At 55.3% G+C, this 8,424-nt stretch overlaps 2 pseudogenes; both read right to left on the reverse strand.

Moving 5' to 3' along the window:
• Window positions 1-1,584: 1,584 nt before the first annotated feature.
• Window positions 1,585-1,701, reverse strand: LOC138987117 (5S ribosomal RNA; annotated as a pseudogene).
• A 3,329-nt stretch (window positions 1,702-5,030) lies between these two features.
• On the reverse strand, window positions 5,031-5,148 carry LOC138987111 (5S ribosomal RNA; annotated as a pseudogene).
• Between the last annotated feature and the right edge of the window lie 3,276 nt (window positions 5,149-8,424).

Genomic DNA, 8,424 nt, shown 5'->3' on the forward strand with positions numbered 1-8,424 from the left:
CTGGATGATTGCAAATGACACCAAAGTCTGAGGACGATGGAAGATCTTCACATTTCTGCAAGAGCCACACACCTCCAGAAGGAACCACAAGACTTGCCTGAAATGGTCAAGGTATAAGTATTGGACTCAACGTTGGAAGGTCTCCACCTTTGCTATGGAAGTCAAACGATCTTTCTTTGAAATGAAAATGGAGCCTACTGAACGTTCACATGCTTCTAGAGCATTTGAAAAGCCCTAACTTGTAGAAATCTGCTGTACGAGTTCCTTGAAAGCAAGACCCTCTATGTATGGATATGTCTTCATGCCTTAGATTGTGCCTCGAATATAGTGTACCCATCAACCCAGGAAAGGAAAGAATTGAATCGCCAAATATACAAAGAGATCAAAAGTGCCGAGCCAAGTGACCCCTTGAGGCTTCCAAGAGCTTTTCTGTCTTTCACACACTAAGTAAATACTGAGCACCTACGATGAGCTAGGAGGCATGTAAGAAGTTTCAGGGAATAGAAGGCGGAGAGAAGAAGACACAGAGTTCCTGCTTTCACTGGGGCGACTCTAATGATACATCACAGGCAGATCCTTTGAGAACCTATAGGGGGCCTCTTCCCTCACCACAAAACCTGGGTGTCAGGAAGGCTTTCCAGAGGCACCATTTCGTTGAGGTCCATAGGTTGAACCTAGGTAAACCAGGGTTGAGATGCAGGAAGAATTTCAGGCAGGGAAAATAGCATCTTGGAAGGCTATGTGACCAGGGAAACTTAGGACATTCAAGAAACGAAAAATGCCCTATGGGATGGAAGCCAAAAGAGTGCAGAGGGCATTCCAGGCAAAAGACATCAGAGAAGAGCGTGAGGAGCAAGCCTGAAGGGAAGTGGTCGTATCTTCAATATGCTGGGAAAATACGAGAGCCGTTGGAGCAGGAGGTGACAGCATTGCATCTGCATTTCAAAAGGTCATCTTGCTCCACGTCACTAATGATTGGAGGCTCAACTCCAAACTCAGGAGGACCACTTCACATGAGTCGGCTGGGCCTCACTGCGATGTCTGTCAATAACCGATGCTGGAAGATGTGGAGCAAAGGAACTCTCCTCCACGGTGAGTAGGAATGGGCGTGGGTAGAGCGGTATGGAAAAGAATATGGAGGTTCCCGAAGGAACTAAAAGTGGAAGTAGCCTATGGTCCAGCAGTCCGACTCCCAGGCATAGATCCACCCACGGTATAAGTGAACAAGATAGATGCCCGTTTGGGCACATCTATCTGTGCGTCTTGCGCACACATGCGCATCTTGTGATCGCCTCGAGGCAGGGGTGGGGCGGGGGGCGGGGCTCTGGCTGGAGTCGGTGCAAGCCCGGGATTGCCTGAGGCAAGCCAAAGGAGCCCCAGGTGGAGGCAGGACTGCCGGTCGTCGGGTGTCCTGGAAGCCCGAATGCGAATCGGAGGGGGGGCTCGCGGGGGCGGAGGCAACCCAGGTCTGCAGCGGGTCGGGGGCCCGGCCACCCCCGCTCCCGCGGCCCGGGGGGGGCTGGGGCTGCGGGGGATCAATCGGGGCCGCGCGGCGGGGCTAAGGACCTCTTCTGCTAGGCAAAAAGCCTCGAGCACCGGGATTCCCAGGTGGTCTCCCATCAAGATACTAACCAGGCCCGACCCTGCTTAGCTTCGAGATCAGGCGAGATCGGGCGCCTTCAGGCTGATCTGGCCTGAGGCGGTGGCGGTTGGCTCGGGCGCCCTAAGAGCCTTGCGCGCCGCCTCCCTTTCGCTCTGCCCTGCAGGTCGGGCCCAGCGGGCGCACACCTCGTCGCGGGGCATGCTGTATGAGCCGCCGCGACCCGCGGCGGACTCCAGCCTGCTGGCGCCGGCCCGCCCCCCCCCCGAACACCGCCAACACCAGACCAGCAAGCGCCTGGCGGGCCGGGGCCGAGGGCTTCAGGACCCCCATTGACCGGGAGGCGTGCGCGCGTGCGTGCGGCGCGGGGCCTGGGGGCTGGGCTGAGTGCGGAGGTCTCGGCGCCCTCCCACCCGCGGCCCTCCAGACCCGGCGCGCTCGCTGGCGGGCCTCCCCGATCCCATTCGCTGCTCAGGCCCCGCGGCCCGGAGGTGTCGGTCTTGGCGCCCGCCGCCTCCCCCCCGCGGCCCAGGGGCCTCTGAACCTCCTGCGGGCCTAGGCGCAGCGAAACTTGGCGCCCAACGCCCGGCACCTGTCCGGTGCCCAAACCCACCAGAAGCCAGGGGCGCGGTCGGCCGGGCGCCTCAGCCCCTCCCCGCCGCACTACGGCCCCCCCCTTTGCCCCACGCCAAGCCCTCGACCTTCCTGAGAGAGCAGGCAGGCCACAGGCAGGCACACAGACAGACACACAGACACTCGCGCGCACCCCGCCAAGGGAGACAGCTGGCCTGCGCAAGCTCCTCAGCCAGAGCCAGGCGCCTGGGGGAGGCGGGGCCAGGCAGCAGGGCGGCTGGCTGTCAGGAGATACAGAGGCAGAAATACATGAAGATTCGAGACAGACTCCAAGGCGGCAGAGGAGGACACACACACACACACACACACACACACACACACACTTGAGTGTGGTCTTTGGAAATACTTGTGTTCGTAGTTGCTGGGTTGAGCCCAACTTTAATACAACCCATGGACTGCGGCCCATCAGGCTCCTCTGTCCGTGGCATTTCCCAGGCGAGGATACTGGGAGTGGGTTGCCATTTCCTTCTCGGCGGGATCTTCCCGACCCAGGGATCAAACCCCAGTCTCCCTGCGCGGATGCCTTGCCATCTGAACCAGGACATTGCTAATTCCTAGGCAAAATACAAAGAATAGAGCTCGTGTTCTACTAAATGGAAAGAGCGATTTCAAAAACAGAAGCTGTCCTTTGTTGGTATCTTTGAATCTTTATGTAGTTTTCGTTTTTTTTTACTGTTAAGGCTAACTGAACAAGGCAGAGAAACCCCAGAATTGAAAAGCAATTGTGGTTTTTGAAAGAAACATGTGCAGGTGAAGCTCTCTTCCTTTTTGAGAGATGGTTAAATGCAAAATCTTGATTCAACACATATGACTTTTGTGCACTTTATTTCAAATCTCCATGACAAAACCCTAAGGCGTCCAGGAAGAAAGGAGTAGAGGGCAGACACAAAGCAACCTTTCCCCTTGGTGCCATCGCAACCAGCTGCTTAGTTCCTTCATCTCAAGGACTATCATCTGGGCTTCTCTGGTTTGTCTGATTCTTGTTTGGGGACCGTTTTTCGTCACAAGGCTGTCAACAGTGGGGTGGGTGGTGTGTGTGTGTGGGGGGGGGGAGGCCCTTCTTTCCATTCCACATGAGACCCAGTGGACAATCCAGGCCCTGCCCACTGCATTGAGTGTGCAGCAACAATATCAGCAGTAATGCCCGGTGAACAATGCGTATTCCTGGAATCCCTCCGTTGGCTACTGACTGTGTGTGCTGGTGGTCTGGAACCTAGACCTGGAAGCTTTCTGGATGATTGCAAATGACACCAAAGTCTGAGGACGATGGAAGATCTTCACATTTCTGCAAGAGCCACACACCTCCAGAAGGAACCACAAGACTTGCCTGAAATGGTCAAGGTATAAGTATTGGACTCAACGTTGGAAGGTCTCCACCTTTGCTATGGAAGTCAAACGATCTTTCTTTGAAATGAAAATGGAGCCTACTGAACGTTCACATGCTTCTAGAGCATTTGAAAAGCCCTAACTTGTAGAAATCTGCTGTACGAGTTCCTTGAAAGCAAGACCCTCTATGTATGGATATGTCTTCATGCCTTAGATTGTGCCTCGAATATAGTGTACCCATCAACCCAGGAAAGGAAAGAATTGAATCGCCAAATATACAAAGAGATCAAAAGTGCCGAGCCAAGTGACCCCTTGAGGCTTCAAGAGCTTTTCTGTCTTTCACACACTAAGTAAATACTGAGCACCTACGATGAGCTAGGAGGCATGTAATAAGTTTCAGGGAATAGAAGGCGGAGAGAAGAAGACACAGAGTTCCTGCTTTCACTGGGGCGACTCTAATGATACATCACAGGCAGATCCTTTGAGAACCTATAGGGGCCTCTTCCCTCACCACAAAACCTGGGTGTCAGGAAGGCTTTCCAGAGCACCATTTCGTTGAGGTCCATAGGTTGAACCTAGGTAAACCAGGGTTGAGATGCAGGAAGAATTTCAGGCAGGGAAAATAGCATCTTGGAAGGCTATGTGACCAGGAAACTTAGGACATTCAAGAAACGAAAAATGCCCTATGGGATGGAAGCCAAAGAGTGCAGGATTCCAGGCAAAAGACATCAGAGAAGAAGCGTGAGAGCAAGCCTGGAAGAAGTGGTCGTATCTTCAATATGCTGGGAAAATCGAGAGCCGTTGGAGCAGGAGGTGACAGCATTGCATCTGCATTTCAAAGGTCATCTTGCTCCACGTCACTAATGATTGGGAGGCTCAACTCCAAACTCAGGAGGACCACTTCACATGAGTCGGCTGGGCCTCACTGCGATGTCTGTCAATAACCGATGCTGGAAGATGTGGAGCAAAGGAACTCTCCTCCACGGTGAGTAGGAATGGGCGTGGGTAGAGCGGTATGGGAAAAGAATATGGAGGTTCCCGAAGGAACTAAAAGTGGAAGTAGCCTATGGTCCAGCAGTCCGACTCCCAGGCATAGATCCACCCACGGTATAAGTGAACAAGATAGATGCCCGTTTGGGCACATCTATCTGTGTCGTTGTGCGCACATGCGCATCTTGTGATCGCCTCGAGGCAGGGGTGGGGCGGGGGCGGGGCTCTGGCTGGAGTCGGTGCAAGCCCGGGATTGCCTGAGGCAAGCCAAAGGAGCCCCAGGTGGAGGCAGGACTGCCCGGTCGTCGGGTGTCCTGGAAGCGAATGCGAATGCGGAGGGGCTCGCGGGGCGGAGGCAACCCAGGTCTGCAGCGGGAGTCGGGGCCCGGCCACCCGCTCCCGCGGCCCGGGAGGGGCTGGGGCTGCGGGGGATCAGAATCGGGGGCGCGGCGGGGCTAAGGACCTCTTCTGCTAGGCAAAAAGCCTCGAGCACCGGGATTCCCAGGTGGTCTCCCATCAAGATACTAACCAGGCCCGACCCTGCTTAGCTTCCGAGATCAGGCGAGATCGGGCGCCTTCAGGCTGATCTGGCCTGAGGCGGTGGCGGTTGGCTCGGGGCGCCCTAAGAGCCCTGCGCGCCGCCTCCCTTTCGCTCTGCCCTGCAGGTCGGGCCCGGGCGCACCTCTCGTCGCGGGGCATATGCTGTATGAGCCGCACGACCCGCGGCGGACTCCAGCCTGCTGGCGCCGGCCCCCCCCCACCCCGAACACCGCCAACACCAGACCAGCAAGCGCCTGGCGGGCCGGGGGCCCGAGGGCTTCAGGACCCCCATTGACCGGGAGGCGTGCGTGCGTGCGTGCGTGCGCGCGGGGCTGGGGGGCTGGGCTGAGTGCGGAGGTCTCGGCGCCCTCCCACCCGCGGCCCTCCAGACCCGGCGCGCGCTCTGGGCGGGCCTCCCCGATCCCATTCGCTGCTCAGGCCCCCGCGGCCCGGAGGTGTCGGTCTTGGCGCCCGCCGCCTCCCAACCCCCGCGGCCCAGGGGCCTCTGAACCTCCTGCGGGCCTAGGCGCAGCGAAACTTGGCGCCCAACGCCCGGCACCTGTCCGGTGCCCAAACCCACCAGAAGCCAGGGGGGCGCGGTCGCCGGGCGCCTCAGCCCCTCCCGCCGCACTACCGAGGCCCCCTTTGCCCCCGCCAAGCCCTCGACCTTCCTGAGAGGCAGGCAGGCCACAGGCAGGCACACAGACAGACACACACAGACACTCGCGCGCACCCACGCCAAGGGAGACAGCTGGCCTGCGCAAGCTCCTCAGCCAGAGCCAGGCGCCTGGGGGAGGCGGGGCCAGGCAGCAGGCGGCGGCTGGCTGTCAGGAGATACAGAGGCAGAAATACATGAAGATTCGAGACAGACTCCAAGGCGGCAGAGGACACACACACACACACACACACACACACACACACACTTGAGTGTGGTCTTTGGAAATACTTGTGTTCGTAGTTGCTGGGTTGAGCCCAACTTTAATACAACCCATGGACTGCGGCCCATCAGGCTCCTCTGTCCGTGGCATTTCCCAGGCGAGGATACTGGGAGTGGGTTGCCATTTCCTTCTCGGCGGGATCTTCCCGACCCAGGGATCAAACCCCAGTCTCCTGCTGTGCGGATGCCTTGCCATCTGAACCAGGACATTGCTAATTCCTAGGCAAAATACAAAGAATAGAGCTCGTGTTCTACTAAATGGAAAGCGATTTCAAAAACAGAAGCTGTCCTTTGTTGGTATCTTTGAATCTTTATGTAGTTTTTCGTTGATTTTTTACTGTTAAGGCTAACTGAACAAGGCAGAGAAACCCCAGAATTGAAAAGCAATTGCGGTTTTGAAAGAAACATGTGCAGGTGAAGCTCTCTTCCTTTTTGAGAGATGGTTAAATGCAAAATCTTGATTCAACACATATGACTTTTGTGCACTTTATTTCAAATCTCCATGACAAAACCCTAAAGGCGTCCAGGAAGAAAGGAGTAGAGGGCAGACACAAAAGCAACCTTTCCCCTTGGTGCCATCGCAACCAGCTGCTTAGTTCCTTCATCTCAGGACTATCATCTGGGCTTCTCTGGTTTGTCTGATTCTTGTTTCGGGGACCGTTTCTAGTCACAAGGCTGTCAACAGTGGGGGTGGTGTGTGTGTGTGTGGGGGGGGGAGCCCTTCTTTCCATTCCACATGAGACCCAGTGGACAATCCAGGCCCTGCCCACTGCATTGAGTGTGCAGCAACAATATCAGCAGTAATGCCCGGTGAACAATGCGTATTCCTGGAATCCACTCCGTTGGCTACTGACTGTGTGTGCTGGTGGTCTGGAACCTAGACCTGGAAGCTTTCTGGATGATTGCAAATGACACCAAAGTCTGAGGACGATGGAAGATCTTCACATTTCTGCAAGAGCCACACACCTCCAGAAGGAACCACAAGACTTGCCTGAAATGGTCAAGGTATAAGTATTGGACTCAACGTTGGAAGGTCTCCACCTTTGCTATGGAAGTCAAACGATCTTTCTTTGAAATGAAAATGGAGCCTACTGAACGTTCACATGCTTCTAGAGCATTTGAAAAGCCCTAACTTGTAGAAATCTGCTGTGCGAGTTCCTTGAAAGCAAGACCCTCTATGTATGGATATGTCTTCATGCCTTAGATTGTGCCTCGAATATAGTGTGTACCCATCAACCCAGGAAAGGAAAGAATTGAATCGCCAAATATACAAAGAGATCAAAAGTGCAGCCAAGTGACCCCTTGAGGCTTCCAAGAGCTTTTCTGTCTTTCACACACTAAGTAAATACTGAGCACCTCGATGAGCTAGGAGGCATGTAATAAGTTTCAGGGAATAGAAAGGCGGAGAGAAGAAGACACAGAGTTCCTGCTTTCACTGAGGCGACTCTAATGATACATCACAGGCAGATCCTTTGAGAACCTATAGAGGGCCTCTTCCCTCACCACAAAACCTGGGTGTCAGGAAGGCTTTCCAGAGGCACCATTTCGTTGAGGTCCATAGGTTGAACCTAGGTAAACCAGGGTTGAGATGCAGGAAGAATTTCAGGCAGGGAAAATAGCATCTTGGAAGGCTATGTGACCAGGGAAACTTAGGACATTCAAGAAACGAAAAATGCCCTATGGGATGGAAGCCAAAGAGTGCAGAGGGCATTCCAGGCAAAAGACATCAGAGAAGAAGCGTGAGGAGCAAGCCTGAAGGAAGTGGTCGTATCTTCAATATGCTGGGAAAATACGAGAGCCGTTGGAGCAGGAGGTGACAGCATTGCATCTGCATTTCAAAAGGTCATCTTGCTCCACGTCACTAATGATTGGGAGGCTCAACTCCAAACTCCAGGAGGACCACTTCACATGAGTCCGGCTGGGCCTCACTGCGATGTCTGTCAATAACCGATGCTGGGAAGATGTGGAGCAAAGGAACTCTCCTCCACGGTGAGTAGGAATGGGCGTGGGTAGAGCGGTATGGAAAAAGAATATGGAGGTTCCCGAAGGAACTAAAAGTGGAAGTAGCCTATGGTCCAGCAGTCCGACTCCCAGGCATAGATCCACCCACGGTATAAGTGAACAAGATAGATGCCCGTTTGGGCACATCTATCTGCTGGAGTCGGTGCAAGCCCGGGATTGCCTGAGGCAAGCCAAAGGAGCCCAGGAGCGGGACTGCGGTCGTCGGGTGTCCTGGAAGCGAATCTGCGAATGCGGAGGGGCTCGCGGGCAGGCATGGAGGCAACCCAGGTCTGCAGCGGGAGTCGGGGCCCGACCACCCGCTCCCCGCGGCCCGGGAGGGGCTGGGGCTGCAGGGGATCCAGAATCGGGCCTTGCGCGGCGGGGCTAAGGACCTCTT

Source organism: Bos mutus, unplaced genomic scaffold (assembly GCF_027580195.1).
Source record: "Bos mutus isolate GX-2022 unplaced genomic scaffold, NWIPB_WYAK_1.1 CTG672, whole genome shotgun sequence".
In the NCBI taxonomy this organism is placed as follows: domain Eukaryota; kingdom Metazoa; phylum Chordata; class Mammalia; order Artiodactyla; family Bovidae; genus Bos; species Bos mutus.